At 44.5% G+C, this 27,394-nt stretch overlaps 1 protein-coding gene and 1 non-coding gene across 2 annotated transcripts in view; both read right to left on the bottom strand.

Annotated features, from left to right (window-relative positions):
- The window catches only part of NECAB2 (N-terminal EF-hand calcium binding protein 2), a 154,388-nt gene that overhangs the window by 103,315 nt on the left and 23,679 nt on the right, over positions 1-27,394 (bottom strand). The gene's annotated exons all lie outside the window — the stretch shown is intronic.
- LOC119920648 lies at positions 15,870-16,007 on the bottom strand. Its single transcript, XR_005448379.1, has one exon. It is a non-coding gene; the product is annotated as a small nucleolar RNA SNORA7 (small nucleolar RNA).

Here is a 27,394-nt window from a genome sequence, read left to right as displayed (position 1 = left end):
TTGTTAATGATGTGCATTTAATTTAATTTAATAGAATTTAATTTTATTCTATTTGTTCTGACGACTTGACACTTGTCCACATGTTTTGTTTTGTTTTCTGTGTCCCCCTTCTAGACTGTGAGCCCATTGTTGGGTAGGGACCGTCTCTATATGTTGCCAACTTGTACTTCCCAAGTGCTTAGTACAGTGCTCTGCACACAGTAAGTGCTCAATAAATACAATTGAATGAATGAATGAACATGAAAGTTTATTGTTCAATGCATAATGATCAGCTATTCATCATTTTCACTGATGAACAGTTCATGAGGGAAGTAAACGTTTGCAGATACAAGGAAGGTATTACGGACAGGGTTGTAAGGATGGTAGAATATGTTATTGAGGAAGCTAAGGGAATCTCTTCCTCTAAGTCTTGAAAAACAGATGTGAGACAAACTGTCAAAACCCCAAAGGTAATAATGCCAACAATTTCAGTTCAGTCTTTTACAGGAATCAAGTTGCTGAATGACTAGGTTTGGGTCAGAGTCAGGTTTAAAGAAAAGGTTGGATTAGAGCTAAGGTTATGGATTGGAGTCAGGGAACAATTTGTTCAGGGTGAGTCAGAAAGTCTCTGGGAAGCTTCCAAAGATAAGTATTATTCGGAAAATCCCTGCACATAAATACAAATGCATTTATCATATTTAAGCCACATGTTGTGGGCAGTACAAGTGTTCACCACCCCTATTATATTGTGCTTTTCCAAGTCCTTAGTACAGTGTTCTGCACAAAGTAAGTGCTCAATATTTATGATTGACTGCAACAATAGTTGAGGATGTTATGGTCACCTTACATGTCATTCATATGTGCCATTTTGAGCATTTGTTGCACTGAAACTTAGACTTCAATGGCTTTATTGTTTATAGTATGGGTGCACATGACTATTTGTTCATGAATGTTACTGATTAAATGTATAATTTGATTAAGGTTAATTGATGATTAACCTTTGCTACCTTCAAAAACAGGAAATATTCTCCTCTGTCTGAGTTTTGTCCAAAGACAGTGGGATAAGCTAATTGAACTCTTAGGGCTTTTTGTGTTTTTCTTACAGCCCAAGCTTGTATAATACATGGTAGATTCTTGGTACAGTAAGAAATACAGGAGATACAGCATGGAAGAGGGGGGAAAATCAGAGCCTATATTTTTGTGGCACTGAGGTTTAATATCCTTAAAGGCAGTCAGAATCAGTTCCCTATTAGGCATGAGCACTCAGCGAAGTTGTCCTTTTGCCACAATAGATTTGGTGCCATGTAGGTACTGAGACTCACCCCTAGCCTTGAGTTTTTCTGACAAACTCCAGAGCAGCTTGGCTCTGGAGACTTTGTCAACCCAGTGGACATTGGAAAGACCCCATCCTACAGAGGATTGAATTTCTGATTTACACATGTGATCTACCCACTGTAGACAAAGAAGTTTATCCTCTTCCTCCCCACTTTCCTCTGTCTCTGTTATTTGTGGTTTTGTTTGTGGTATTTGTTAAGTGTTATGTACCAAGGACTGTACTAAGCACTGGGGTAGATACAAAATATACATCAGACTCACAGTCTAAGTGGAAGGGAGGACAGATATTTGTTCTCCATTTTGTAGATAAGGGAACTGAGGCACAGATAAGTTAAGTGATTTACCCAAGGTCATGCACCAGGTAAGTGGCAGAGCCAGGATTAGAACCCAGGTCCTTTGATTCCCAAGCCAGTGCTGTTTCCACTAGGCCATGCTGCTTCTCTGTTTAGAACAGTGCTTTGCACATAGTAAGTGCTTAACAAATGTCATTATTATTATTATTATCAGATCAATCAATCCATGGTATTTACTGAGCACTGTGTGCAGAGTCCTGTACTAAGCTTTTGGGAGAGTATGAAACAATAGAGTTGATTAGACATGTTCCCTGCCCACCAGGATCTTACAGGCTAGAGGAATTATCCTAATAACCCCACCTCACTCCAATCTATGTGGCTTCTATTCCATATATTAAGTTCAAGCGTGGATCAGCAGGGTCAGTATTGCTCAGTTGATATTTGTTTACTCTACTACCAGATTTCAAATTTCACTCAACCCCTAGAATCCTCAGGCTTGGTAAGAGTTCACAGTTGCTTAGTTCCCTAGACACATTTCCTCATGGTGCAATATTAGGGAGTGGGAAGTTGGGCAGGAAAGCCAATTATGCTTACTCCTCCCCAGTTCCTATTAGCCACTTAATTTTTTTTTCTCAACGTATTAGGCAACTTGTTGTTTTCCCCACCTTCTCTCCTCTCCTCCTGACCCCTCTATAAGCCAGGCTGGTGACCGCAGGGTCTAAGTAGGACATGTCATTGGCTCAGAGAATTGCATGATGTGAGTGGGGAGGAGAAGGGAGAGTGGCTGCCTTTTTCCAAGGTGGTGGCAGACTAGAAGAGATCTATTCATGGGGCATAAATTAGGGTCTCAAAGTCAAGCTGCCTGTGGTGCTTGGTAGAGGGGAGGCCATAGGCATAGAGTAGCAGCAAAATATTATTTTCCAAAATGGTGTGACATCATGATGTTACGTTGCATGCATGCACATCAAGATAAGATGACCACGCAGAATGTGGGACCAGAGGAGGGGAGAGAGATGTGGACATGTGCAAGGAGAAAGAGAAGAGCTTCTTTTTGCAGCCCCACCCCTCAGGGCAGCCAAATGTATCAGACTGACCCTTGAAAGAAAAAAAAATCCCAAGGAATTTATTGCTGTAGGTTTCCTCATTGCTTGGGGTAAAGACAGTCCAGCAATCCTAGCCTTCATAGGAACTTCCTGCAACCCAAGCTGTGATTTCTTATTTCATATTTGTGCAAAGCACTGACGCAGATGGGAGGGTGAGCTGTCCAGGACATAGGAGAATAGGCAATTAGCACTTTTTCCAGCTGCCTGCCCAATAGGGCAAAATCACCAAGAGTACAAAGAACTGTCATTCAGGCCAGCAGAGAACTCATACTTGTTTTCTCTCCTTTGCCTAAAAATTTCCCATGAGTATAGAATGAAAGCAACAAATTCATTGTGACAAAATCTTATCTGTTAGCATGACATGTTCAACAGGGATTTAAGTGTCAGTTGTTTTTGTTTTTTTTTAAAATTGAGAACAGTTGGTTGTCATTTTCTCGAGTTTAAATCTTTGGAAGATGTTGGGAATGGGGGAGGAAGTTGAAGGAAGGCATCAGTTTCTGTCTCCAATCCATTCTTACACTGCTACCAAGCTCCAGGGCTCAGATCTAGACCTAATTGGTCTTCATTCAGCAGGGCGCTTCTTTCTTTTGATGTGACCCAGCTACAAAACTCATTTCCACTACTGCCTTAGAGGGGGATTTCCTTCAACTGGGCTGAAGATTGAATAGTTCTACTGAAATGGTGCCCTTTCCAAAATTAAATTCCTATTCACAGCTCCATCCTTGTCACACCTTGTAATACAGACCACATGAAAAGCTTAGAGAAGGGTGTATGGTGAATGGCATGGGATATAGCCATATAGCCTGATTCTCTTTCCCCACTCCTCTGTAGGCAGAGAGGCAGGGGAGGTCAGGGTGAAGTGTCAGGGGAAGGGCTGACATATATCCGATCATGTTCCCTGCCTAATCTACACTCTCTCAGCACACCGCTGCAGAGTGCTGATGCCCAGAAGCAAGGGAAGAGGCCCCATCTGTCTGAGAAGTCACGAGCTTCTATCTAAAAGTAACCTTCCCATCAGTCCCAGCCACACTCAGACTGGCCTAGTGGAAAGAGTGGAAGAGAGCATGGGACTGGGAGTGTGGTGACCTGAGTTCTGGTCCTAGCCGGGGTCACTGGCCTGCTGTGTGACACTGGGCAAGTTGCTTGACCTCTTTGAAACCTCTTTGAGCTTCCTCTCCTGTAAAAATCATGTATAATAATGATGGTAATAATAATAATAATAATAATAATGGTATTTGTTAAGCACTTACTTTGTGTCAAGCACTGTCTAAGGGCTGGGGTAGATACAAGTTCACCAGATTGGACACAGTCACTGTCCCAGTCCCACATGGGGCTCATAGTCTAAGTAGGAGAACAGGTATTTCATCCTCATTTTACATATGAGGAAATTTAGGCCCAGAGAAGTTAAGTAACTTGCCCAAGGTGACACAGTAGGCAATTGGTGGAGCTGAGATTAGAACCCACGTCTTCTGACTCGTAGGCCCATGCTCTTTCCATTAGTCCAGGCTGCTTCTCACAAGTCTATTTTACTCTCCCAATCAGTATAGTGCTTGGGACAAAGTAGATAATCAATAAATAAGAATGATAAAATGGGTATAAGATACCTTGTCTCTCTGCCTCTTAGATTGTGAGTTCCATGAGGAACAGGGACTGTGTGTGTCTGAACTGACCTTGTATCCACCTCAGCACAGTGCTTGGTTCATAGTGCTTAATACCATAATGTATTGGCTTATTAATAATAGACAAGTAAATAACTACCCAGTTTCTCACTTTTGGCGTATCCATAAATTTGTATCTGTCTTCCCCGTTCCAATAAGATCCCTGAGGAGAGGGAATCACATCTTTTACTTCTTTTGTGTATTCTCCAGCACCTAGGGTCAATATTTTGCATACAACAGATGTAATGGTCTTTCAGAATCAGATCTTTCAGGGTTTTCAGATTTCAGATTCTAAGGTGACACTACTTACTCTAATCTTGACTGAATTTAATCAGCATCTCTTACAGGCCATAGGCAACATAATCAATCAATCATATTTATTGAGCACTTACTCTGTACTAAGCACTTGGGAGAGTACAATATAACAGAGTTGCATGTTCCCTGCTCACAAGGAGCAACATTGATTGACAAGACAGGATCAAGAACAAGGAAGTCCTTAAGTCAAGCCCATCTCCTAGTATTGATGCTAGGCTCTCCTCAGTACACCTTCACAGATGGGATATGTGAGAACAGCAGGATACTGAAACAGCTGCTGAATGGTGAGCTGAAAAGGGGTGACCAAAAACAAGAAGGGCAGAAGTTGCAACGGAGAGAAGCCTTGAACAATGACAGTGCATTTGAACAAAGAGAATTGCAATCAATCAACAGTATTTATTGAGCACCTCCTGAATTCAGAGCACCATACTAAGCATTTGGGAGCATATAATAAAAATAAAAGACACAGTCCCTGCCCTCAGGGAACTGACAATTTAATGAGGGAGACCGGCAGACATAAATTGTATACACTCAGTAAGTGCTCAATAAATACCACTGATGGATTGATTTGGTGGGAGAAGGAAAGGATAGATATAACTGGCAACGGTAAGAGTTTGAAAAAATGAGTGGAATACATAAATCCATATACACATAAGTGCTAAGAGTGGCAGTTGGAGTGACTTGAATTGGGGTGCTGTGAATTAGTTGGGGAAGGTATCTTGGAGGGCTTTGAAGATGGAGAAAGCTGTGGTCTGGTAGATTTGAAGGGGGGAAAGAGTTCCAGGAGGGAGGGGGGAAGGATATGGAGAATAGTTGAAAGTGACAAATGTTTAGAAAGTTAACTTGGGAGAAGTGAAGAGTGCAAATTGGGGTGTATGTTGGTATGGTGATATGTAAGGAAGAAAAAGCATGATGAAAGATCTTAGGTAAAGAGATCAAGATAGCTGGGAACTATATTTATTATTTGTCTTTATCACTGGCCTAGTGGATTGAGCATGGGCCTGGGGGTCAGAAGGACCTGGGTTCTACTCCAGGCTCCTCCACTTGTCTGCTGTGTGACCTTGGAAAAGTCATTTAACTTCTCTGTGCTCAGTTTCCTCATCTATAAAATGGGATTTAAGACTGTGAGCCCCATGTGGGACATGGACTGCGTTCAACCTGATTAGCTTGTATCTACTCCAGTACTTGGAACAGTGCTTAACACATAATACAGTGTGGCTCAGTGGAAGGAGCACAGGCTTGGGAGTCAGAGGTCATGGGTTCAAATCCCACCTCCACCAATTGTTAGCTGTGTGACTTTGGGCAAGTCACTTAACGTCTCTGTGCCTCAGTTACCTCATCTGTAAAATGGGGATGAAGACTGTGAGCCCTAAGTGGGACAACCTGATCACCTTGTATCCTTACTATGTACTTTGCACATAGTAAGTGCTTAACAAATGCCATCATTATTATCATAATAAACACTTAAATACTATTATTAGTATTGTTATTATTATTTCTGGGTGCACATCTGAAGATGGTTTTTTTCAGCTTGCGCCAAAGAAAACCATTGAGTTTCATTACTGGAACTCTGTGGTTCTTGGGGTGGGAGGAAACAAGATGATAAAGATGATGCAAGGTTGACCTGGTCACCACCTGCTTGATCCCTTCACCCCTAAATCTTCTCCCTCTAGGGACAGAACCAGAATCATCCTTGCCCAAGCCTCATATCAATCTAGGCCCTCAGTCTTACTCCTCTCTTGCATGGTGAGATGTGGAGAGGAAATATTCTGTGAGGTCCATGGTCTGGGAGAAGGGCATGCTGAATTATGCAGCAGGAGAGATTTAGCACTCAAACCCAGCTTTCTGGAAACCTTCCTTCATCTTCCAGGGCTTTGCCACAGAAACACCAAGCTGTAGACAGACTGATTAGATATTGGGGGATGCTGGCCATCTGTGAGTCTGCAAAAAACTTGTGCAGCTTCAAGGGGGAAGACATCCAGAGCTTAGTACAGTGTCTGGCACCTTGTAAATGCTTGACAAGTACCATAATTATTATTATTATTATGTGATACTGTCATTACCCATTTGGGAATGGGTCTCAAACATCCCCTGAAGGAAATACATAATGGTTTGCAAGTGAACCTCTAAGCTATCTCTAGGGGTCAGTTTGAAGTCCTGTTGAAGGCTGTATCCCACTTCATCCCAAACCAGGGCATCCCATTCCTGTTAATGAGTTGCTTATTAGTGGGGGTGGGATATTCTGGAATTGCTTCCACTCCCAAGTATCAACATCCAAAAGCCTCATTGTTTGTCATCACTTATATGGAGCCCCAATCCAGGAGTTTGGAACTAATATTAGAGGAAAGTGGATTCATTCCAAACAAATTCTTCCCCTGCAATATTGAACTGTTCCTGCTGCAACTTCAGTTGCTGACAAACATGAGCCCTGTGAAGAAAGTGAGGGCACCTGACCTCAAGGGGCAGAATAAGGGGTTTAATTGACTCCCATCCAACACCCTAGACTGTAAATTTGTAGTGGGCAGGGAATGTGTCTGCTAACTCTGTTGTATTCTCCTAAGTGCTTAGTATAGTGCTGTGCATACAGTAAGTGCTCAGTAAATAATGTTAATGAAGGTATCATGTTTATTAAGCACATACTCTGTGCAGAGCACTGTACTAAGCACTTGGGAGAGTACAATATAACAATAAACAGACACATTCCCTGCCCACAACGAGCTTATAGTCTAGAAAGTAGGTTTCAGTGAAAGGGATTTCCTCATATGCCTGGCACGTAATAAGCACTAAACAAATACCATAATTATCATTCCCTCTCTCAGAAATAATAGACCCAGATCTTGGATTCACCCATTAGTCAATGCTGGCTCTCCCTTGGCTGTTTTTCTGTTTGTTTGGTTTTTTTAAAATGGTATTTGTTAAGCACTTACTATGTGCCAGGCACTGCACCAAGTAAGCTCTGGGGTAGAGACAAGATAATCAGGTTGGACACAGTCCCTGTCCCACACAGGGCTCCCAGTCTTAATCTCCATTTCACAGATGAGGTAACTGCAGCCCAGAGAAGTGAAGCAATTTGCCCAGAGTCACACCAAAGAGAGGTGACAGAGCTGGGATTAGAACCCAGGCCCTCTGACTCCCAGAGCCATGCTCTTTCCACTAGACCAGCCTGCTTCTGTTCACACCAGGCCTTTGGGAAAACATTCAAGACCCCTCCATGGGATTCTTTATCACTACCAATAATGGGATTAGCTGAGCTCCTACTGTGTGCAGAGCACTGTACTAAGTCCTTGGGAGCATGCAATAGAAATAAAAGTATGATCGCTGCCCTTGTGGTGCTTACAATCTAACAAGGGAGACAAGGGAACACAAATAGCCACATATACAATAGAATAAGAGAGTGATGGAATGGAATCAAATGATGAGACACAAGCAAATGAATAGATGGCTGATGGGATGGAATGAGCTGGAAGGTAAGAGAGGGACTGCCTCCTGCATAAGGTGACTTTTTAGGAGGGCTCTGGAGGAGGAAAGGGACATGTTTTGGTGAATCTGAGGGGAGAGGGCATTCCAGGCAAGGAAGAGGGTGAGCAATTGGTCAGAGCTGGGAAGATTTGCTTGTGAAGTACTGTTAAAAGGTTAGCTTGGGATATCAAACAATTGTATTTATTGAGTGCTTACTTTATACAAAGCACTGTACTAAGTGCTTGGGAGAGTACAATGTAACAGATTTGGTAGACACATTCCCTGTGATACCCTACTAAAGCCCATTTGACCCATTGCTCTGCCTTTACCTTCCTTTATCCAGGCACGCCCAAATAATTTATTTTAGAGGCATGAGCTGAGGACCACCTGGCACTGCTGTGAGGTATTTCACTGCTGAAAAGCCCTTGTCTACAGTTTTCTTTCCTCCCCCTGCCCCATCAAGACACCTTTCTCCCCTGATGACATTTCCTGCCTGGCTCTTCAAAGCTGAAACTCCCTCTGTCCATACCTCCTGTTGCGATCTGACTGTGTTGGACAGAGCATCTGTCTGACATTATCCATGACAAAGAGCCTTCAGACATGGCTGTTCTTAGAAACCCAGCCTCTTTATCTCTATATCCTTATTGAATCTTCTGAATGGGGAATCACTGAAGTTTGCTCAGGTCTGGTCCCTGGTGCTGATACAGTCTCTGGTTGGGGGAGAAGGGTGGGTGTTGAATACCCTGGAAGAGGGATTTGTTAAGAAAATCTGATGCAGGACTCTACACTAGACCATCTCCAGGTAGTGAAATGGGAAACCTCCTAGAAGCTATGAGCAGTCTCACCTTCCCAGAAAGAAAGAAGTGTGGCCTAGAGGGTAAAGCATGGGCTAGGAATCAGAAGGACATGGGTTCTAATCCTGATTTCACCACTTTTCTGCTGTGTGACCTTGGGCAGGTCACTTAACTTTTCTATGCCTCAATTACCTCATCTGTAAAATGTGGCTTAAGACTGTAAACCCCATGTGGGACATGGACTGTATCCAACCTGATTAACTTGTATCTACCCCAGCACTTAGTAGTGTTTGGCACATAGTAAATGCTTAAATACCACAAATAAGGATCTCAGTCAATCATATTTGAGTGCTTACTATGTGCAGGGCACTGTACTAAACACTTAACAGAGTTGGTAGACATTTCCCTGTTCACAAGGAGCTTACAAGGTATTACAGTCTAGAGGGGGAGACAGACATTCAAATAAGTTACAGATATGGACATAAGTGCTGTGGGGCTGAGGGTGGGGTGAATAAGGAGTACAAATCCAAGTGCAAGGGTGACACAGAAGGGAGAGGGAGTGGGGGAACTGAGGGCTTAGTCAGGGAAGGCCTCTTAATAAAACCTTGGAGGTGGGGAGGGTGGTGGTCTATCATTCATTCATTCAATTGTATTTATTGAGCACTTACTGTGTGCAGAGCACTGTACTAAGTTCCAGGTCAGAGGGAAGATGTGGTTAAGGGGTCAGCAGCAAGACAGACATGATTGAGATACAGTGAGTAGGTTGGCATTAGAGGAGCGATGTGAACTTTCTGGGTTGCAGGAATTCAGCAAAGAAAGATAGGAGGGGACAAGGGGATTGAGTGCTCTAAAGTCAACGGTAAGGCATTTCTGTTTGATGCAGAGTTGGATGGCAAGGAGGCAGGAATGTCAGCAAGGAGGCTGATGCAGTAGTCAAGGCAGGATGGGATCAGTGCTTGGACCAGCATGATAGCAGTTTGGATGGAGAGGAAAGGGGGGATTTTAGCAATGTTGTGAAGCTAGAACTAAAAGGATTTGGTGACATTTTAGAAGTCATATTCACAATAATGGGTACAATGGTGGACCTGATCACAGTCCCCCTCCCACCACCCCCACAAGAGGAAGTCTAGCATCCTTACTCACTCATCAGGTGGAAAATGTACCACCAGAGCTGCCTGCTCCAAGACTGCAATCTATTGCTCTTCTACAGAAGGGAGGATCACATAGGACACATGGGGCCCATTCTCATCTCTGCCCTATGCTACTACCTGGGGGAAAATAATTACATCCTTTCCCTTCACATCAGTTTGGGGAGGAAAGAGGCATCTCTGCCCTCTGACCTTTAGTTCTTCCCTGTACACTCTAGCCTGGCAGATCTCTGCTCTCTGGGCATTATATGAGATCCCTCCTTGGGGGTCTAATGTTGACTAGTTGCAGCCCCCAGCATTTAATTCCCTTCATTCAGCCTGCCCAGCAACCCCTAAGGAATAGTGACTTTGGAACAAACCTCCATATAAAAGGGAATGCAGTTGCCGAGCTAATTGTCAAGGGTTGGGGGTGGAGTCTCACTCCCACCAAATAATATTAATGAGAGGCTATATCATGACTGAATGCAAGTTCCTCCATCTCTAGGTCAACCCACTGATGCTATGGGATTCATTAAACCTGGTAAATAGGAGGGACTCATTAAGTGCCAGAGAAAAACAAAAGAGGTGTCTTCTGTTTCCCCTCAATGACAGGCATACTTATGTAATTGGGCAGTGGCTATTTTCCAGTCAGGTCCTTATCCCTCAACCCACTGATCAGCAGCCCACACTCATTAGAAATAGCAGATTTATAAATTTGGCTCATTATGGCCTGGTGGAAAGAATGAGGACCTGGGTTATTATTACGGTATTTGTTAAATGCTTACTATGTGCCAAGCACTGTTCTAAGTGCTGGGGGTAAATATGAGTTAATCAGGTTGTTCCACATGGGGCTCACAGTCTTAATCCCCATTTTACAGATAATAATAATAATGATAATAATGATGGAATTTATTAAGCACTTACTATGTGCACAGATAGGTAACTGAAGTATAGAGAAGTTAAGTGGCTTGCCCAAGGTCACACAGCAGACAAGTAACAGAGCCAGGGTTAGAACCTACTAACCTATAGAATCTACAGAATCTCCCATCCTCCTGTCTCTCCCCACTTCAATCCATACTTCATGCCGCTGCCTGGATCGTCTTTGTGCAGAAACGCTCTGGGCATGTTACTCCCCTCCTCAAAAATCTCCAGTGGCTACCAATCAACCTACGCATCAGGCAAAAACTCCTCACCCTCAGCTTCAAGGCTCTCCATCACGTCGCCCCCTCCTACCTCACCTCCCTTCTCTCCCTCTACAGCCCAGCCCGCACCCTCCGCTCCTCTGCCGCTAATCTCCTCACAGTGCCTCGTTCTCGCCTGTCCCGCCATTGACCCCCGGCCCACGTTATCCCCCTGGCCTGGAATGCCCTCCCTCCCAACATCCGCCAAGCTAGCTCTCTTCCTCCCTTCAAAGCCCTGAGAGCTCTCCTCCTCCAGGAGGCCTTCCCAGACTGAGCCCCCTCCTTCCTTTCCCCCTACTCCCCCTCCCCATTGCCCCCGCCTTACCTCCTTCCCCTCCCCACAGCACCTGTATATATGTATATATGTTTGTACATATTTATTACTCTATTTATTTTACTTGTACATATTTATTCTATTTATTTTATTTGTTTTATATGTCTTGTTTTGTTGTCTATCTCTCCCTTCTAGACTGTGAGCCCGCTGTTGGGTAGGGACCGCCTCTATATGTTGCCAACTCGTACTTCCCAAGCGCTTAGTACAGTGCTCTGCACACAGTAAGTGCTCAATAAATATGATTGAATGAATGAACCTATGTCCTCTGACTCTCAGACCAGTGCTCTTCCACTAAGCCACTCTGGCTCTAATCCTGACTCTACTTCTTGCCTTTGGTGAGACCTTGGGTAAGTCACTTGCTTCTTTGGGCTTTAGTTTTCTCATCTGTACTATTCAAATTCTGTTCTCTCTCCATTTTAGATTGTGGGATTGGGACTGTGTCCAACCTAATTATCTTGTATGTACCTCAGTACTTAGCACATAGCAAGTGCCTAACAAATACCATCATTGTTTGATTCAGTTCATCCTTGAGGATGATAATAATAATAATTGACAATAATAATTGTCATTTCTTAAGTGCTTACTATGTGCCAGGCACTGTATGAAGTGCTGGGATTGATACAAGGTAATTCATTCATTCTTTCAATCGTATTTATTGAGCACTTACTGTGTGCAGAGCACTGTACTAAGCTCTTGGGAAGTACAAGTTGGCAATATAAAGAGACAGTCCCTACCCAACAACGGGCTCACAGTCTAGAAGGGGGAGACAGACAACAAAACAAAACATGTGGACAGGTGTCATCAGAATAAATAAAAGTAAAGCTAGATGCACATCATTAAAATAAATAGAATAGTAAATATGTACAAGTAAAATAGAGTAAAAAATCTATACAAACATATATACAGGTGCTGTGGGGAGGGGAAGGAGGTAGGGCAGGGGGATGGGGAGGAGGAGAGGAAAAAGGGGGTTCAGTCTGGGGTAATTAGGTTGAACATAGTCCCTGTCCCACATGGGGCTCATAGTCTTAATCCCCATTTTACAAAAGAGGTAAATGAGGCACAGAGAAGTTGAGTGACTTGCCTAAGTTTACACGGCAGACAAGTGACAGAGGTAAGATTAGAACGCATGTCCTCTGACTCCCAGGCCCGTGCTCTATCCCCTAGGCCAAACTGCTTACAAGTACTATTAACTTGTAATACTTTCATCCTGAGCATAAAAAGTAAACCTATCAAGTGAATCATGGGTGAGCATGCTCTCTGCTTTACTGTGTTGTAGACAGATACAATAAATCTTCATGCCCCAAACATGTTCTCCAGCAGCAAAATGAACAATGACCACTAACCATTACCAGGTCCTCCCCTGCCCACCAGCTGGACTCCAACCTGATCCCCATCTTCTTAGGCAAAGGGAACAGCAGCAGGGGACTGTGGCAGACACAGAATTGTCCCTGGCACCCAATCACAGGGTTTCAGCACAGCCAGCAGGTACCTGAGACTGGGGAAATAAAAAGTGTGGCCTAGTGGAAAAAGTATGGACCTGGAGGTCAGGGGACCTGGGTTCTAATCCCAGCTCTGCTACTTGCTTGCTGGAGGACCTTGGGCAAGTCTCTTTACTTCTCTAGGCCACAGTTTCCTCATCTCTAAAATGGGGATTTGATACTTCTTCTTCCTTCTACTTAGACTGTGGGACAGGGACTGTGATTGACCTGGTTATCTTGTATTTGCCCCAGTGTCTAGTACAGTGCTTGGCACATAGTAAGTGTTTACCAAATACCACTTAATTATCATAAGCTGAGGGTTACCAAGTATTGAAGAAAAACTTTAAAGCCACCAATCAACAGATGTGACCTAGTGTGGTCAAAAGAAAAATGCGCTGATAGTGTCCTGTCCAAATGTTTTTAGCTCCAGCACAACTCTTACTCCCCTCAGGGAATTCCCTGGACTGGGGATTGTACTTTTCAGTGACCCCCAATCCATGCCACATATATAGACTTCCCATTTCAGGCCTCATCACTGTCTCCTTCTCCTAGATTTCCCTGAGACCCTGGATCAAGCAAAGGGCTGGCAGTGAGAGAGGTGAGATGTGAGGTATGGTAAATACGTAGCTGGGGCACCCTGCCTAGGGTTTGATGAAGGAAAAAGAGACACAGAATTCCACCAACACCTATCTCCTCTCCAATTCAGTGGCCAAAGATCTCTTTCTCTCTTTTTCTCTCAATCATTTTTATTGAGTGATTAATGTGTGCAGAGCACTGCACTAAGCACTTGAGAGAATACAATACAAACTTAGTTGATAGATACATTCCCTGCCCAAAGCGAGCTTGTAGTCTAGAGGGAGAGATGACAGACATTAATATAAATAAATAAGTCACAGATATGTAGCCTTTAATAAAGTTTTGAAGCTGAGGAGAGTGATTTCTGTCAGATATGAAGAAGAAGGGCATTTCAACCAGAGGCAGGACGTACGTGAGAGGTCAGCGGTGAGATGGACAAGATCAAGGTACAGTGAGTAGGCTAGCATTAGAAGAGTCAAGTGTGTGGGCTGAGTTGTAGTAGGAAAGTAGCGAGGTGAGGTAGGAGGGGGCAAGGTGATCTCTCTTTCGATCTCTCTCAAAAAGACATCTGAATGTCTGGGCTCGGACTCTTCTTTGCCCTATCCATCCTTTCTGCCCAAGCTATGCTCCCTATCACTCCACACCAGCCTCAGGTCTCAAGTTTAACCAGAATCACTCACTTTGAACAAATCCTCTTCAGTGATCCACAGCAAGTGATGCCTAAGACTTATCAAGTCAACATCAAAAGCTTATTTCTGAAACCTATTTCCTTGTCACTTCTCCTGCTGCTTTTTTTTTTTCCAATACAGGGTGGTTTCACAGACCAGAGCCTCTTTTTAGGGGATCTCATCAGTGGCAGCTTCACAGCTCAAGCTGGAATGATTTTTCTCTTGAGCAGCTGGTAATCAGGGCTTAAGGCCGCCGAGTCTTAGCTACTGCTCTCAGAGATTTTTTTTGTGGTGGGGAAGGAAAAAGATAATGGGCAAGGTTGTTGCAGGCCAGCTTTCCTACCACTCCAGAAAAAAAGGCGAAAGACGCAGGCTATAGCCTGTTCTGCGGCAGGATCTGAGGACACCAGAGATGAGAAAGGATAAAAAGAACAGAAGAGGGAAGAGGCTAGGAAGTGGGCCCTTCCATGGTGAATCGACAAACCTTGCTCCCAGATTGAGAGCCGCTGGCAAATAGATGGGAGTAGACCGGGGGAAGGAAATCTCCTAGGACTCAAAGGAAGTAATCATCATCATCAATCGTATTTATTGAGCACTTACTGTGTGCAGAGCACTGTACTAAGCGCTTGGGAAGTACAAGTTGGCAACATATAGAGTCAGTCCCTACCCAACAGTGGGCTCACAGTCTAAAAGGGGGAGACAGAGAACAAAAGCAAACATATTAACAAAATAAAATAAATAGAATAGATATGTACAAGTAAAATAAATAGAGTAATAAATATGTACAAGCATATATACATATATACAGGTGCTGTGGGGAAGGGAAGGAGGTAAGATGGGGGGATGGAGAGGGGGACGAAGGGGAGAGGAAGGAAGGGGCTCAGTCTGGGAAGGCCTCCTGGAGTAGGTGAGCTCTCACTAGGGCCTTGAAGGGAGGAAGAGAGCTAGCTTGGCGGATGGGCAGAGGGAGGGCATTCCAGGCCCGGGGGATGACGTGGGCCGGGGGTCGATGGCGGGACAGGCGAGAACGAGGTACGGTGAGGAGATTAGCGGCAGAGGAGCGGAGGGGGCGGGGTGGGCTGTAGAAGGAGAGAAGGGAGGTGAGGTAGGAGGGGGCGAGGTGATGGAGAGCCTTGAAGCCCAGGGTGAGGAGTTTCTGCCTGATGCGCAGATTGATTGGTAGCCACTGGAGATTTTTCCAGTCTAACTCTCAAAGGCACACTCGGGAGCCAGTCTTGTACTGAAATTTCTCGCATGGATGAATATTGAATAAACAAACACCAGAAATTAAAGGGCCAAGTATGTAACTGGCAACATTTGATACCCCACCCCCAACCCCACAGTACTGACCTTATGCTGTCGAGTTGTCTCCAAACCATAGCAACGCCATGGACACATCTCTCGCAGAATGCCCCACCTCCATCTGCAATCGTTCTAGTAGTGTATCTATAGAGTTTTCTTTGTAAAAATACGGAAGTTGTTTACCATTGCCTCCTTCCATGCAGTAAACTTGAGCTGCTGCCCTTGACTCTCTCCCATGCCACTGCTGCCCAGCACAGGTGAGTTTTGACTTGTAGCAGATTGCCTTCCACTCGGTAGCCACTGCCCGAGCTAGGAATGGAATGGGTATGCCTCTGCTTGACTCTCCCTCCCGTGGTTGAGACTGGTAAAGTACTGGAAACTCTCCAGGTGTGACCCTGAGAGGGGAGTACATATCTATATACTCTGCTGTTTCCCCTATCTTTATTTTACTGTTTGCCTCCCCGCCTCTAGACTGCAAGCTCTTTGTGGTCATGGGTCATTCATTCATTTAATCATATTTACTGAGCATTGACTGTGTGCAGACCACTATATTAAGCAGTTTGGAAAGTACAGTTCAGCAATAGAGAGACAATCCCTGCCCAAACCGGGGGTCATGACTGCAACTCTATTGTACTGCATTTTCTCAAGTGCTTAGTACAGTAAGTGCTCTGCAAACAGTAAGCACTCAATAAATACCATTGATGTGGAACCAGTGGAACTTAAAGAATCAGACCACAAAACCTCTATAGGTCCCGCATTTGCCATATTCTCCAGGGAATGGGATCTGACTGGCCCAGAGCCATCAAACAGTCTCCTTCCAGAGAAGGACTTTCAGAGAATCCTTGCTGATTTTTTAAATAGTATTTGTTAAGTGCTTACAATGTGCCAGGCACTGTATTAAGCACTAGGGTAGATACAAGATAATCAGGTTGGACACAGTCCCTGTCCCACATTATTATTATTATTATTATTATTGCATTTATTAAGCACTTACTATGTGCCAAGCACTGTTCTAAGCACTGGGGAGGTTACAAGGTGATCAGGTTGTCCCACTTGGGGCTCACAGTCTTAATCCCCATTTTACAGATGAGGTAACTGAGGCACAGACAAGTTAAGTGACTTGCCCAAAGTCACACAGCAGATAAGTGGCAGAACCGGGATTTGAACCCATGACCTCTGACTCCCAAGCCCGTGCTCTTTCCACTGAGCCACGCTGGTGCACAGTCTCAATCCCCATTTTTCAGATTCGGTAACTGAGGCCCAGGGAATTTACGTGACTTGCCCATGGCCCCACAGCAGACAAGTGGTGGAGCTGGAATTAGAATTCATGCTCCTCTGATTCCCAGGCCTGTGTTCTTTACACCAGGCCACACTGCTTCTATTGGATGCTTAAGTAGAACTTAAGCCCCAACCAAGGATTCATTCTGCCCATGTGGTGCCTGGGGACAGGCGTCACTCCAAGCTTTGGGATAAAAGTTTCATGTGCAGAGGGAATTGCCCCAGCATGTGCTGAGGATGGCAATCCAGCAGGAATGCCAAGAGACTGTAAACTCACTGTGGGCAGGGAATGTGTCTCCCAAATCTGCTGTATTGTACTCTCCTAAGCGCTTAGTACAGTGCTCTGCATATAGTAAGCACTCAAATACCACTGACAGATTGACTGATTGACTAAGAGGGACTGAGGGGAGCCACCACAATGTCACCTACTCCGTGGAGATTTCAGTTACCGTAAATTCAGAGCCAAATCAGCCAGTGGGGAGGAAACAATGTTCCAAGTGTCCAGGCACTAAGAATGAGCCCTGGAGAGCAGAGTGACTGGGAAAATAAGGATGTATGGTGCAGCCTGGTCCCATTTCAGAGCTACATAGATGAAATACGATTGAATGAAAGAATAGCTGGAGCCAGGTGGGCACCAAATAGAGCAGGAGGTTGGATGTCTCACATTCACTGCATCTCAGGTGGAAGAGGCCTGGCAGGGTGGGATCGGTGAACATACCTCATCCACCTAAATGCCTTAGGGAAGTAGTGTGACCTCGTGGAAAGATCGTGGGCCTAGGAGTCAGAGGTCCTGGGTTCTAATTCTGACTCCATCACTTATCTGCTGTGTAACCTTGGGCAAGTCGTTGTACTTCTTGGTGTCTGCTACCTCAACTGTAAAATATGGATTAAGGCTGCGAGTCCCATGTAGTACTCAGACTGTGTCCAACCTGATTATTTTGCGTCTACCTCAGTGCTTAGTACAGTGCCTAGCACACAGTAAATGCTTAATAAATACCATTAAAGAAAAATGCCAGGGCTTCGCCAAACATCACAATACAGTCAGATATCAAGCCCAAGTTACCATGGTGATGGTTGCTCCACACAATGGTGTTTTTGCTTTTTCCTGGTCTTGTGGCTGTCTCCTTTCAATTAGCCTTTCTTTTCATATTTGATATTTCTCCATTCTATGGTGAGCCTGATTTCACAATCCTCACTCACCTCCCGCTATGGCTACAAAGGCAATTTTACAGAGGAGTGCTTTAGCCACAAATTTTCCTCTTCTCCATTTTCTCCTGGTCACATCCCAGGGCTGAAATCAGACAGCACTTCACACAGTCCTGAAACTGGTCAATCCCGCTCCTTGTTTTGCAGAGACTAATAAGGGACAGAGGGATTCTGTGCTTCCTGTGCAGTTTCATTAGAGTCCTCTCTGTCAACCCTTCACTCTAATTGCTCTGAGCTCAAAAGGTCTAGGAGCCCAGTAATAATGCACAAGCTAACCCTCCAACCATCTGGGGTTTGGGAAAATACAGAGATGCAGAGGATCTGTAAGAAGTGGGGTCCTCGCCCTTGTGTGTGTGGGGGTCAGCGCAGTTCCATTTTGGGGGAAGGAAGCTGGGAGCCCATTGACACTGCTCTATGAGTAAGCTCACTTTCAGGTGAATAAGGTTTCAAATCAAGACTCCTCTCCACAACTGCAGCCGACACTCAGACCGACAGATACTAGGAGGCCCTGACAATCACCAAAGTTCAGATACTCTGACGGGCAGAAGCCCAGGCTTTCAGGCACATGCAACACATGGCTATCCAGCCACACTGGCACTCAGATGTAGAGAGCCTCAGACTCCAAAACAATCAGCCGGAGGAACAATTAGACACATGGACATTCTGATTCACAACTGCACAGTCTGTCGGGACTTTCTTAAATGCAGTGATGTTTCAGTGAGGCAGCAGCACTAACTAAAGGGAAGGGAGAACTCTGAATTGTACTTTTCAAGTGCTTAGTACAGTGCTCTGCACACAGTAAGTGCTCAATGAATACAACTGAATGAATGAATGAACTCACCCTGTTACTCTCATTCTGAAGCTGCAATAGACAGTAGGCCATCTCTCTCCCCTCTGGGTACTCCTGGCATGTATTTGCCCAAATGCCATAGCCCTGCTCTAGTTTTCAGAGAGGTTCTATCCCACCCTTGGCTCCAAGTTCCAGAATCTGGAAATGTGCTTACAGCAGAAGTGGCTGTTGGAGGTGCCCTGGTGCTGACCCAACCACTTTGCTTCTAGGTTTGAAGGAAATGAATAGTATTTATTGAGCACTCACTGTGTGCAGAGCACTGCACTAAGCACTTGGGAGAGAGTTGGTAAACATATTCCCTGCCCACAATGAGCTTACAGTCTAGAGACTCAGCACCTAGGAAGCGCTTACTAAATACCACATATTGATTGACTGAATGAGGCTACAAAACCTCTGATTGTGATTAGTCTCTGGAAGGGGCAATATGGTTCCACATTTTACAGAAAGCTAGTCTACAGCTGAAGGGGAGGGCTTTTGCTTTCTTTACCAAGCAGCTGTAACTTCAGCCCTGGTTAGAATCTCACACCCTGGTATGACTCCCAGGAGTTTATTATTGTTTAGTTTGGAAACTGCAGTGGCATGGAGGAGGTAAAACCCAATAAAAGGGTCTGAAAAGATGGTGGCGGGTAGGAGGGGAAGATCAAATTTCCTTTCAGCCAAAGGAAAGGAGATAATCTTCACTCCCCTGGAGAATCTCTGAGAGTTCCTCAACACCACCATCAGGCTGCCCTCTCTAGACCTTCCAACCCAAGGTGTTCCTTCTCCTCACTTGGCTGAAAAGGAGTAGTAGTAAAAGTATTTACTAAATGCTTACTGGGTGCTGAAGTACAGTCCTCTAGACTGTAAGCTCATTATGCTGTCAGTGTACTCTCCCCAGTGCTCAGTATAGTGCTCTGCACACAGTGAGCACTCAATAAATACTATTCATTTCCTTCAAACCTAGAATCAAAGTGGTTGCCCTTATGAAACTCTTGACTTAATGTAATGAGGGATAGTTACCTGCGCTGATGAAGATTGATGCAACAGGACAAGATGGACTCAGATACTACCAGGCTAACACTAAACAAATGCATACCATATTGACACTCAAGTAAATGTCTCACTTCTTTTGAGGAATTGTGTGGTGGGGACAGTTGCTGGTGGGAGGGTCTGCTCAGTTTTCCCATTTGCACAACATGTGATTTCTATACTGTTGCGAGTGAGAACAGCAGGCAGTTGACAAAAGGGCAGCTGAGATGATGGGCCTCAATCTTGTCATATTACCTCAAAAATGCCATTCCTAATGAACCTGCAGCTATCAAAAGCAACTCTAATTAGGGCCCAAACACAAAAAGCAAGAAGACTCATCCAATTAGACAACAGCATCTTGGGCACTGCCAAGTTCCAGCTGAAACAGCCTCACTAACGAGCTATGTGTCGCTCGCTTTCGTGTGTCAGCCTCCACGGCAAGTGACCTTTCAAATGTCAGGGTTCATATTTTAAAAATTAAAGCTCATTTTAAAAATTTTGAGCTGTTCTTCTGGCCTTGGGGCTCTAATGCATATGCTTGGAAGGAGAGTAAAGGTGGGGTGGGGAAGGATATGATGGGGGGAAATGCAGAACAATGACAGGGATGGACTGTTCAGCTCTCCTGCTCTTAATTAAACAGATATGGCTCAGCTCGTCTCTTACTGGTGATGTTGAGGACTTTCATTAGTGTGGGTCAGGCCAGGGCTTTAATATTTTTGACACACAGAGATCTATTACTGCCTATTCTTTGTGGGTTAAGTACAATTAAACTAAGATTGCTCACTGCAATAAATAGCGTAATTTTAAATTACCATTAATGGTATAACACCTACAAATCCACATTTGCCTGTCATCTAAATGATAGGCTTTTAAGGGAGATAAATCACTTGACTTAATTTTCTGAACATGAACACTATTTTAAATTCGCTATTTTACTAAGTGGAAATAACATGCAGTATTACTTGTTTTCATCCTCTGTGGTAATTGGAAAACTTTTATCTGCATGCCACTGCAGTTTCCAAACTAAATAACATTAATAAATAACAAGGCCTGGAGAAGCCACAGAATGGATCTCTAGGAAGCTCACAATATACTGAATTAATTTTTTCTACAGTCATGGGCCAAGTTCCTAAAAGAAATAAGTCAGTGACTAAAAGAAATTGAATATGTTGTATTTCTCTTTTTTATTCCTCTGGTTTAGGTTTTCATGTACAATGAGATAATTTTCCTATTCTGCTCTCAGTTTGAATTCCTGAGCACAAACTCCTTGTGCCAAAAGAGAGAGCCCAGAGAAACTTTGCCAGACCAGGACAAGGGCCACCTAAGCCCAACTGCCAAAGCCAAATGGTCCCCCTGACTGTTTGACCCTGACATTCCCCTCTTAAGAGCCCAACCATCAGGCCCTAACTTCTCATAAGCTGCTTCAAAGCCCTCCAAACTGACAGTCCCTAAAAAACCACCCTTCCTCATCTCCCACCATTTCCCTGCTCTCCTCCCCTCCATTTTGGGCAGGGAAGACTTCTCATCCAGACATCTATCTGGTCTTTCATTCATTTATTTATTCAGAATTTATCAAGTGCAAAGCAGTGTTCTGAGAGCAGTGGAGGCTACAAAGGAGAACACAAAACATGATCCCCGCCTTCAGAGAGCTTTCAGTCTAATGTGGGAGTTCATTCATTCATTCATTCATTCAATTGTATTTATTGAGCACTTACTGTGTGCAGACCACTGTACTAAGCACTTGGGAAGTACAAATCAACAACATATAGAGACGGTCCCTACCCAACAATGGGCTCACAGTCTAGAAGGGGGAGACAGACAATAAAACAAAACAAGTAGACAGGTGTCAATGACCATCAGAATAAATAGAATTATAGCTATCTACACATCATTAATAAAATAGAGTAATAAATATGTACAAATATATACAAGTGCTGTGGGAAGGGGAAGGGGTAGGGCAGAGGGAGGGGGAGAGATGGGGAGGGAGGGATTTGAGATGAACACAAATATCCAATGTGCAAGTAGACAAGAATCCTAATCACAGAAGTATTAGACACTTCTCTGTCTAGTATTAGAGAGAAACACGTTAAGACATAAGTGATACCATCCTGGGTCAGACCAATTAATCTTCCAGCTTAGTATTTTCTCCAGCTGTGGCACCAAAGAAAGTGGGTTGCTTGCCCTCCTTGACAGACAGCTATATATTTAAGAATGTACATTCCAACATCCCCAACTTTGCCCTCTTAGGGATCTCTCATCCATGAATTTATCCAATCTCTCTTTGAACCTTCTGCACAGCTTCCTGTGGTAATAAATCTTAACTTGTTCTGTGTGAAGTGTTTCTTTTAGTTTATTTGAACCTAAAAAGGGGGTAGGTTCAATGTGTGCTTCTTGCTCTGGTTTTGTGCATTTTTAGCTAACTGCAATTCCATGTTCAACCTCTCCACAACCTTCATGATTTTACGAACTTCTGTCATGCCCCGTTTCAGCCTGAATTTTTCCAGTCTGAAGAGTCTTAATCCTTTCAATTGGGCCTCCTATGGAAGTGTCCCATTTCCCCATCATCTTGGTTACTTTCTCTATCCCTTCTCCACTTTCCTGATGTCCTTTCTAATATGTAGAGATGAGCCACTTTTCTCCCACTCATCTGGTCACCCCATCCTCACCAGAGTCCCTTTCTCTTCACACACTGCATCCTGAGCCTAGGATATCACCTCCCAAAATTCCTGTCCTTCCATGTTTCAAATTGTTCCCCAAATTCCCCTTCTCTGAGGACACTGGTTCCTGACTGACTTCAAGCAAGAATGAAAATCCTCTCTCTTCACATTCCCACCACCTCTAATGGTCAGTTGACACTTCCTAGTTTTCACTAGCTGGAAACAAGTCACACAACCACTTGTAATTAGTGCATGTATGGCTCTCTTTATTATTTATGAATGCTTGTTCCACTGCTTGTAAGTTTATCCTTCTAGTTGTCTGTGTATATCATCAGTGTCTGTTTTAGATTGCCAGATCCAAGAGATTAGAAACCATAGGTTATGTTCCTCACCCAGTGCCAGGTCCAGAAGGGGTTTCTAGATGATAAGGAAATTGTTAAAGATGATATTAAATGCTCTCCATGCTCTCCCCTTCCCTGATTGCCTGAAGAGCCATGGTGCAGGGGAAGGAGGCATGGAAGGAAAAAAGATCTTTATCTGATGCCCAGATAAAGATATCTCTGCCACTTGCCCAGGGTCTCCTAGTAGGCTGCTCTGCCCCAGCTCCTCTATCTTCAAACAGGATGTGATTCACTAACATCAGTTCCTCCCAATTGAATATCCCCTAAAAGTTTCCTAGAGTCTGGGGAAAAAAGAACCTCTCCCTCCTTCCAGTCCCACGCTGTTAGTCTGCGGCTGTCTCTGGCTAACAATGGCATTAAACTCCATAGTTGTGTTCCCATTATCCCTGGGCATCCGGCACTCTCTAAGTGAGGGCAGAATAATACAATAAAAAATGAAACCTATATTCTTCCAGCTACTAGAAGGTGGAGACTTCCTCACCAAGAGGATTGATTGGTTGAGGGGACATCCGAACATCATCAGAGGGTAGAGAGACCTAAGCTGATTTGGTCAAAGCCTTCTATCTAACCCCAGACCCCATATTAGATGAGTGAAGCTGAGGTTCCAGTCCATCCCCGAGCCCATTGCTGGTTCAATCTGGGAGGCAGTCAGATGTGCTAACTGCTGGTGACTAGCAGGGGCTCCTTATTTTCTCTTCCTTTCTGAGATTTCAAATGAGGAAGAGACCCCAAGAAAAATGGCCCCTGATAAATAAAAGGAGAGAACAGGTGGAGTGCCTTGAAGTCAATGGTCAGGAGCAAAGGCCTGATGCAGCAAGAAAAAATGGTAAACATGGAAGATCTGTAAGAGGTGGAGTGTGCTGAGGGATGTTTTAGAAAGACAGTCCAGATTGTAGAGTGTAGTACATTTAGTTCTTCCCTAAAGTGCATTTTCACTGCGCTTTAAGGATGGATCACTGCTAGGATATAACAGAACCTTCTGGATGAAGGACTCTCCTGTAAAGAATGATTGATGAGCCTTGGCTTTGAGACTTCAGGACTGAGGCAAAGGAGTTCATTATAGTGATAGTGCTCTGTGCAAGGCCACTCGCATTGTCTTATCCCTAACAGTAGTGTTTCAGACAGAACAAGATCCAATATTGGCAGAAAGAATTGTGCCCATGTATGTATGCCAGGGTGGTCAAGGCAACCTTGATACTGGGTATGTCCAGAATATACCCCCCCACATAGATAACTGAGTATGTACACTGGAGAGGGGAGAGGCTGCAGGCAGGGAGACCGGCGGGGGAGGCTGAAGCAGTCGTCAAGTGGGGACCTGAAAAGAGCCTGTACCAGGATGGTTAGCAGTTTGGATGGAGAGGAAAGGGTGAAACTGGAAATGTCACAGAGAAGGAAATAGCAGAATTTTGCACTAGACTAAATTTAAGAATTGAAAGATAACAAGGTGTCCAGGATAATCCCAAGGCTGTGGGCTTCAGGGACAGAGAGGATGATGGTGATGTTGATTGTGATGGGGAAGTTAGGAAGAAGACTGAACTCCTTGTCTTCCCTCCCAAACCCTGCCCTCTCCCTGACTTTCCCATCACTGTTGACGGCACTACCATTCTTCCCGTCTCACAAGCCTGCAACCTTGGTGTTATCCTCGACTCCGCTCTCTCCCTCACATCCAAGCCGTCACCAAAACCTGCCGGTCTCAGCTCCGCAACATTGCCAAGATCCGCCCTTTCCTCTCCATCCAAACCGCTACCCTGCTCGTTCAAGCTCTCATCCTATCCCGTCTGGACTACTGCACCAGCCTTCTCTCTGATCTCCCATCCTCGTGTCTCTCCCCACTTCAATCCATACTTCATGCCGCTGCCCGGATTGTCTTTGTCCAGAAACGCTCTGGGCATGCTACTCCCCTCCTCAAAAATCTCCAGTGGCTACCAATCAATCTGCGCATCAGGCAGAAACTCCTCAACCTCGGCTTCAAGGCTCTCCATCACCTCGCCCCCTCCTACCTCACCTCCCTTCTCTCCTTCTCCAGCCCAGCCCGCACCCTCCACTCCTCTGCCGCTAATCTCCTCACTGTGCCTCGTTCTCGCCTGTCCTGCTGTCGACCCCCGGCCCACATCATCCCCCTGGACTGGAATGCCCTCCCTCCCAACATCCACCAAGCTAGCTCTCTTCCTCCCTTCAAGGCCCTACTGAGAGCTCACCTCCTCCAAGAGGCCTTCCCAGACTGAGCCCCCCCTCCTTCCTCTCCCCCTTGCCCACCCATCCCCCATCTTACCTCCTTCCCTTCCCCACGGCACCTGTATATATGTTTGTACATATTTATTACTCTATTTATTTATTTATTTATTTTACTTGTACATATCTATTCTATTTATTTTATTTTGTTAATATGTTTGGTTTTGTTCTCTGTCTCCCCCTTCTAGACTGTGAGCCCACTGTTGGGTAGGGACTGTCTCTATATGTTGCCAACTTGTACTTCCCAAGTGCTTAGTACAGTGCTCTGCACACAGTAAGCACTCAATAAATATGATTGATTGATTGATGACTTCAGCTTTAGCCATGCTGAGCTTAAGATGCCAACCAAACATCTATGTGCAGATGTCCTTGAGGCAGGAGAAAATGTGAGATTGCCAAGCAAGTGAAAGGTTGAGGCTAGCCTGATCAATTTGGGAGTCACCTACCCAGTGGTGATAGCTGAAGCAGTATGAGCAGATGAAAGATAATAATCATAATAATAATGATAATAATGCTAATTTCTTAAGCGCTTACTATGTGTCGAGCACCGTTCTAAGTGCTGGGCGGCGGGGGGGGATACAGGGTAATCAGGTTGTTCCAGGTGGGGCTCACAGTCAATCCCCATTTTACAGATGAAGGAACTGAGGCACAGAGAAGTCAAGTGACTTGCCCAAAGTCACACAGCTGACAAGTGGCAGAGCCAGGATTAGAACCCATGACCTCTGACACCCAAGCCTGTGCTCTTTCCACTGAGCCATGTTGCTTCTCTATGAATGAGTTCCCCAGAGTGAGTGAGTGCAAAGTGATCAAGTATTAAGAAGAAATTTACCATAAGACTTCATTCAGTGAGAATCAGAACCCGTTGTTCACAAAGCCCATGACAAGGAGGCATCTGTGCTATTCTAAAAGGAAAAAGCCCAGGTTCAGGCTCCTAAATTGGTCAGAAAGATTGTGGGTCTCAGCTAAAAGACATTAATAGGGACTTAGCATCATTAGGATGCACTTTAGGGACCATTTCTGATTCCCAGATGATAAACCACTGATTGGATTCCAGGCAGCAGAAATCACCCTCCCCTGGGGACTGAGTTTTTGCACCTCCAGACAGGGTTTAGTGCTGAAGGAGTTTGAGGTTATTCCACTTATATTTTGTTTTTGCCTCAGTTGAAGGACCCCCACAAAAGTAAAGGTTTGCTGCCTGTTATGATCAGTGAGGAGTTACAAAAAAAACAGCCTGTGGGGGGTTAAATAGCATGCATTCATTTTGTGAGTGGAAATCAGGCCTCACAACTCTACTTGAATTTTTTGTAGGATCAGTACCGCCTAGTGGAAAGAGACTGGATCTGGGAGCCAGAGGACTTGGGTTCTATACCTGGCCCTGTCACTTGTCTCCTGTGTGACTATGTGACAAGTCACTTAACTTCTTTGTGCCTCAGTTTCCTCCTCTGTAAAATGAAGATTCAATACGTGCTCTCCCTCCTACTTAGACTGTGAGCCCCATGTGGAACAGGGACTGTGTCTGACCTGATGAGTTGTGCCTTGTATCTACTCCATTGCTCAGTACAGTGCTTGGCACCTGAAAAACACATAAATGATATCATAATTATCATTATCATTTTGTGGAGAGAAGGGAACCAGTAAACTCAATTCTTCCAAAGAGCACATTTTCACTATGTGTTTTGGGTATGACTCTGTTAGGGAATTAGGGAATATTCAATGACACGCGATGCGACAGTGGAAGAAACAATTGTGAGCAGGTACACAGCATCAGTCAAGGAATTAGTATCATACTGTCAGTTTTCCCTAATTTGGGGTTTGTCCAGTACATAATAACCCTGCTACAGGGGAACTGACTGTATTTAGATTTTTAAATGGACTGATAAAGTTCCACATCGAAGGCTTAAAAAAATATCAGAGTTATCTTGGGAGCCAAGGAATGTTTTGCCATGATAAAAACTGGCTAAAAGATAGGAAACCCACGAATATAAGGCCACTCTTAAGTACAGAGAAGTGTAAATACTGAGTCATCCAAGGATTGATGCTAGGACTGGGTTTGTTCAGCATCTTCAGAAATGATTTGAAAGAAGTGTGTGAAGGAAAATCTCCAAGTTTGTGGAGAACCCTATGCTCTTCTGGTGGGTGAAATGCCATGCAGTTGATGAT

The sequence above is a fragment of the Tachyglossus aculeatus genome, chromosome X1 (genome assembly GCF_015852505.1).
Source record: "Tachyglossus aculeatus isolate mTacAcu1 chromosome X1, mTacAcu1.pri, whole genome shotgun sequence".
NCBI classification, from domain to species: Eukaryota; Metazoa; Chordata; class Mammalia; order Monotremata; family Tachyglossidae; genus Tachyglossus; species Tachyglossus aculeatus.
Note: the sequence above shows the minus strand (reverse complement) of the source record. Positions and strands in the feature narration are given on the sequence as shown.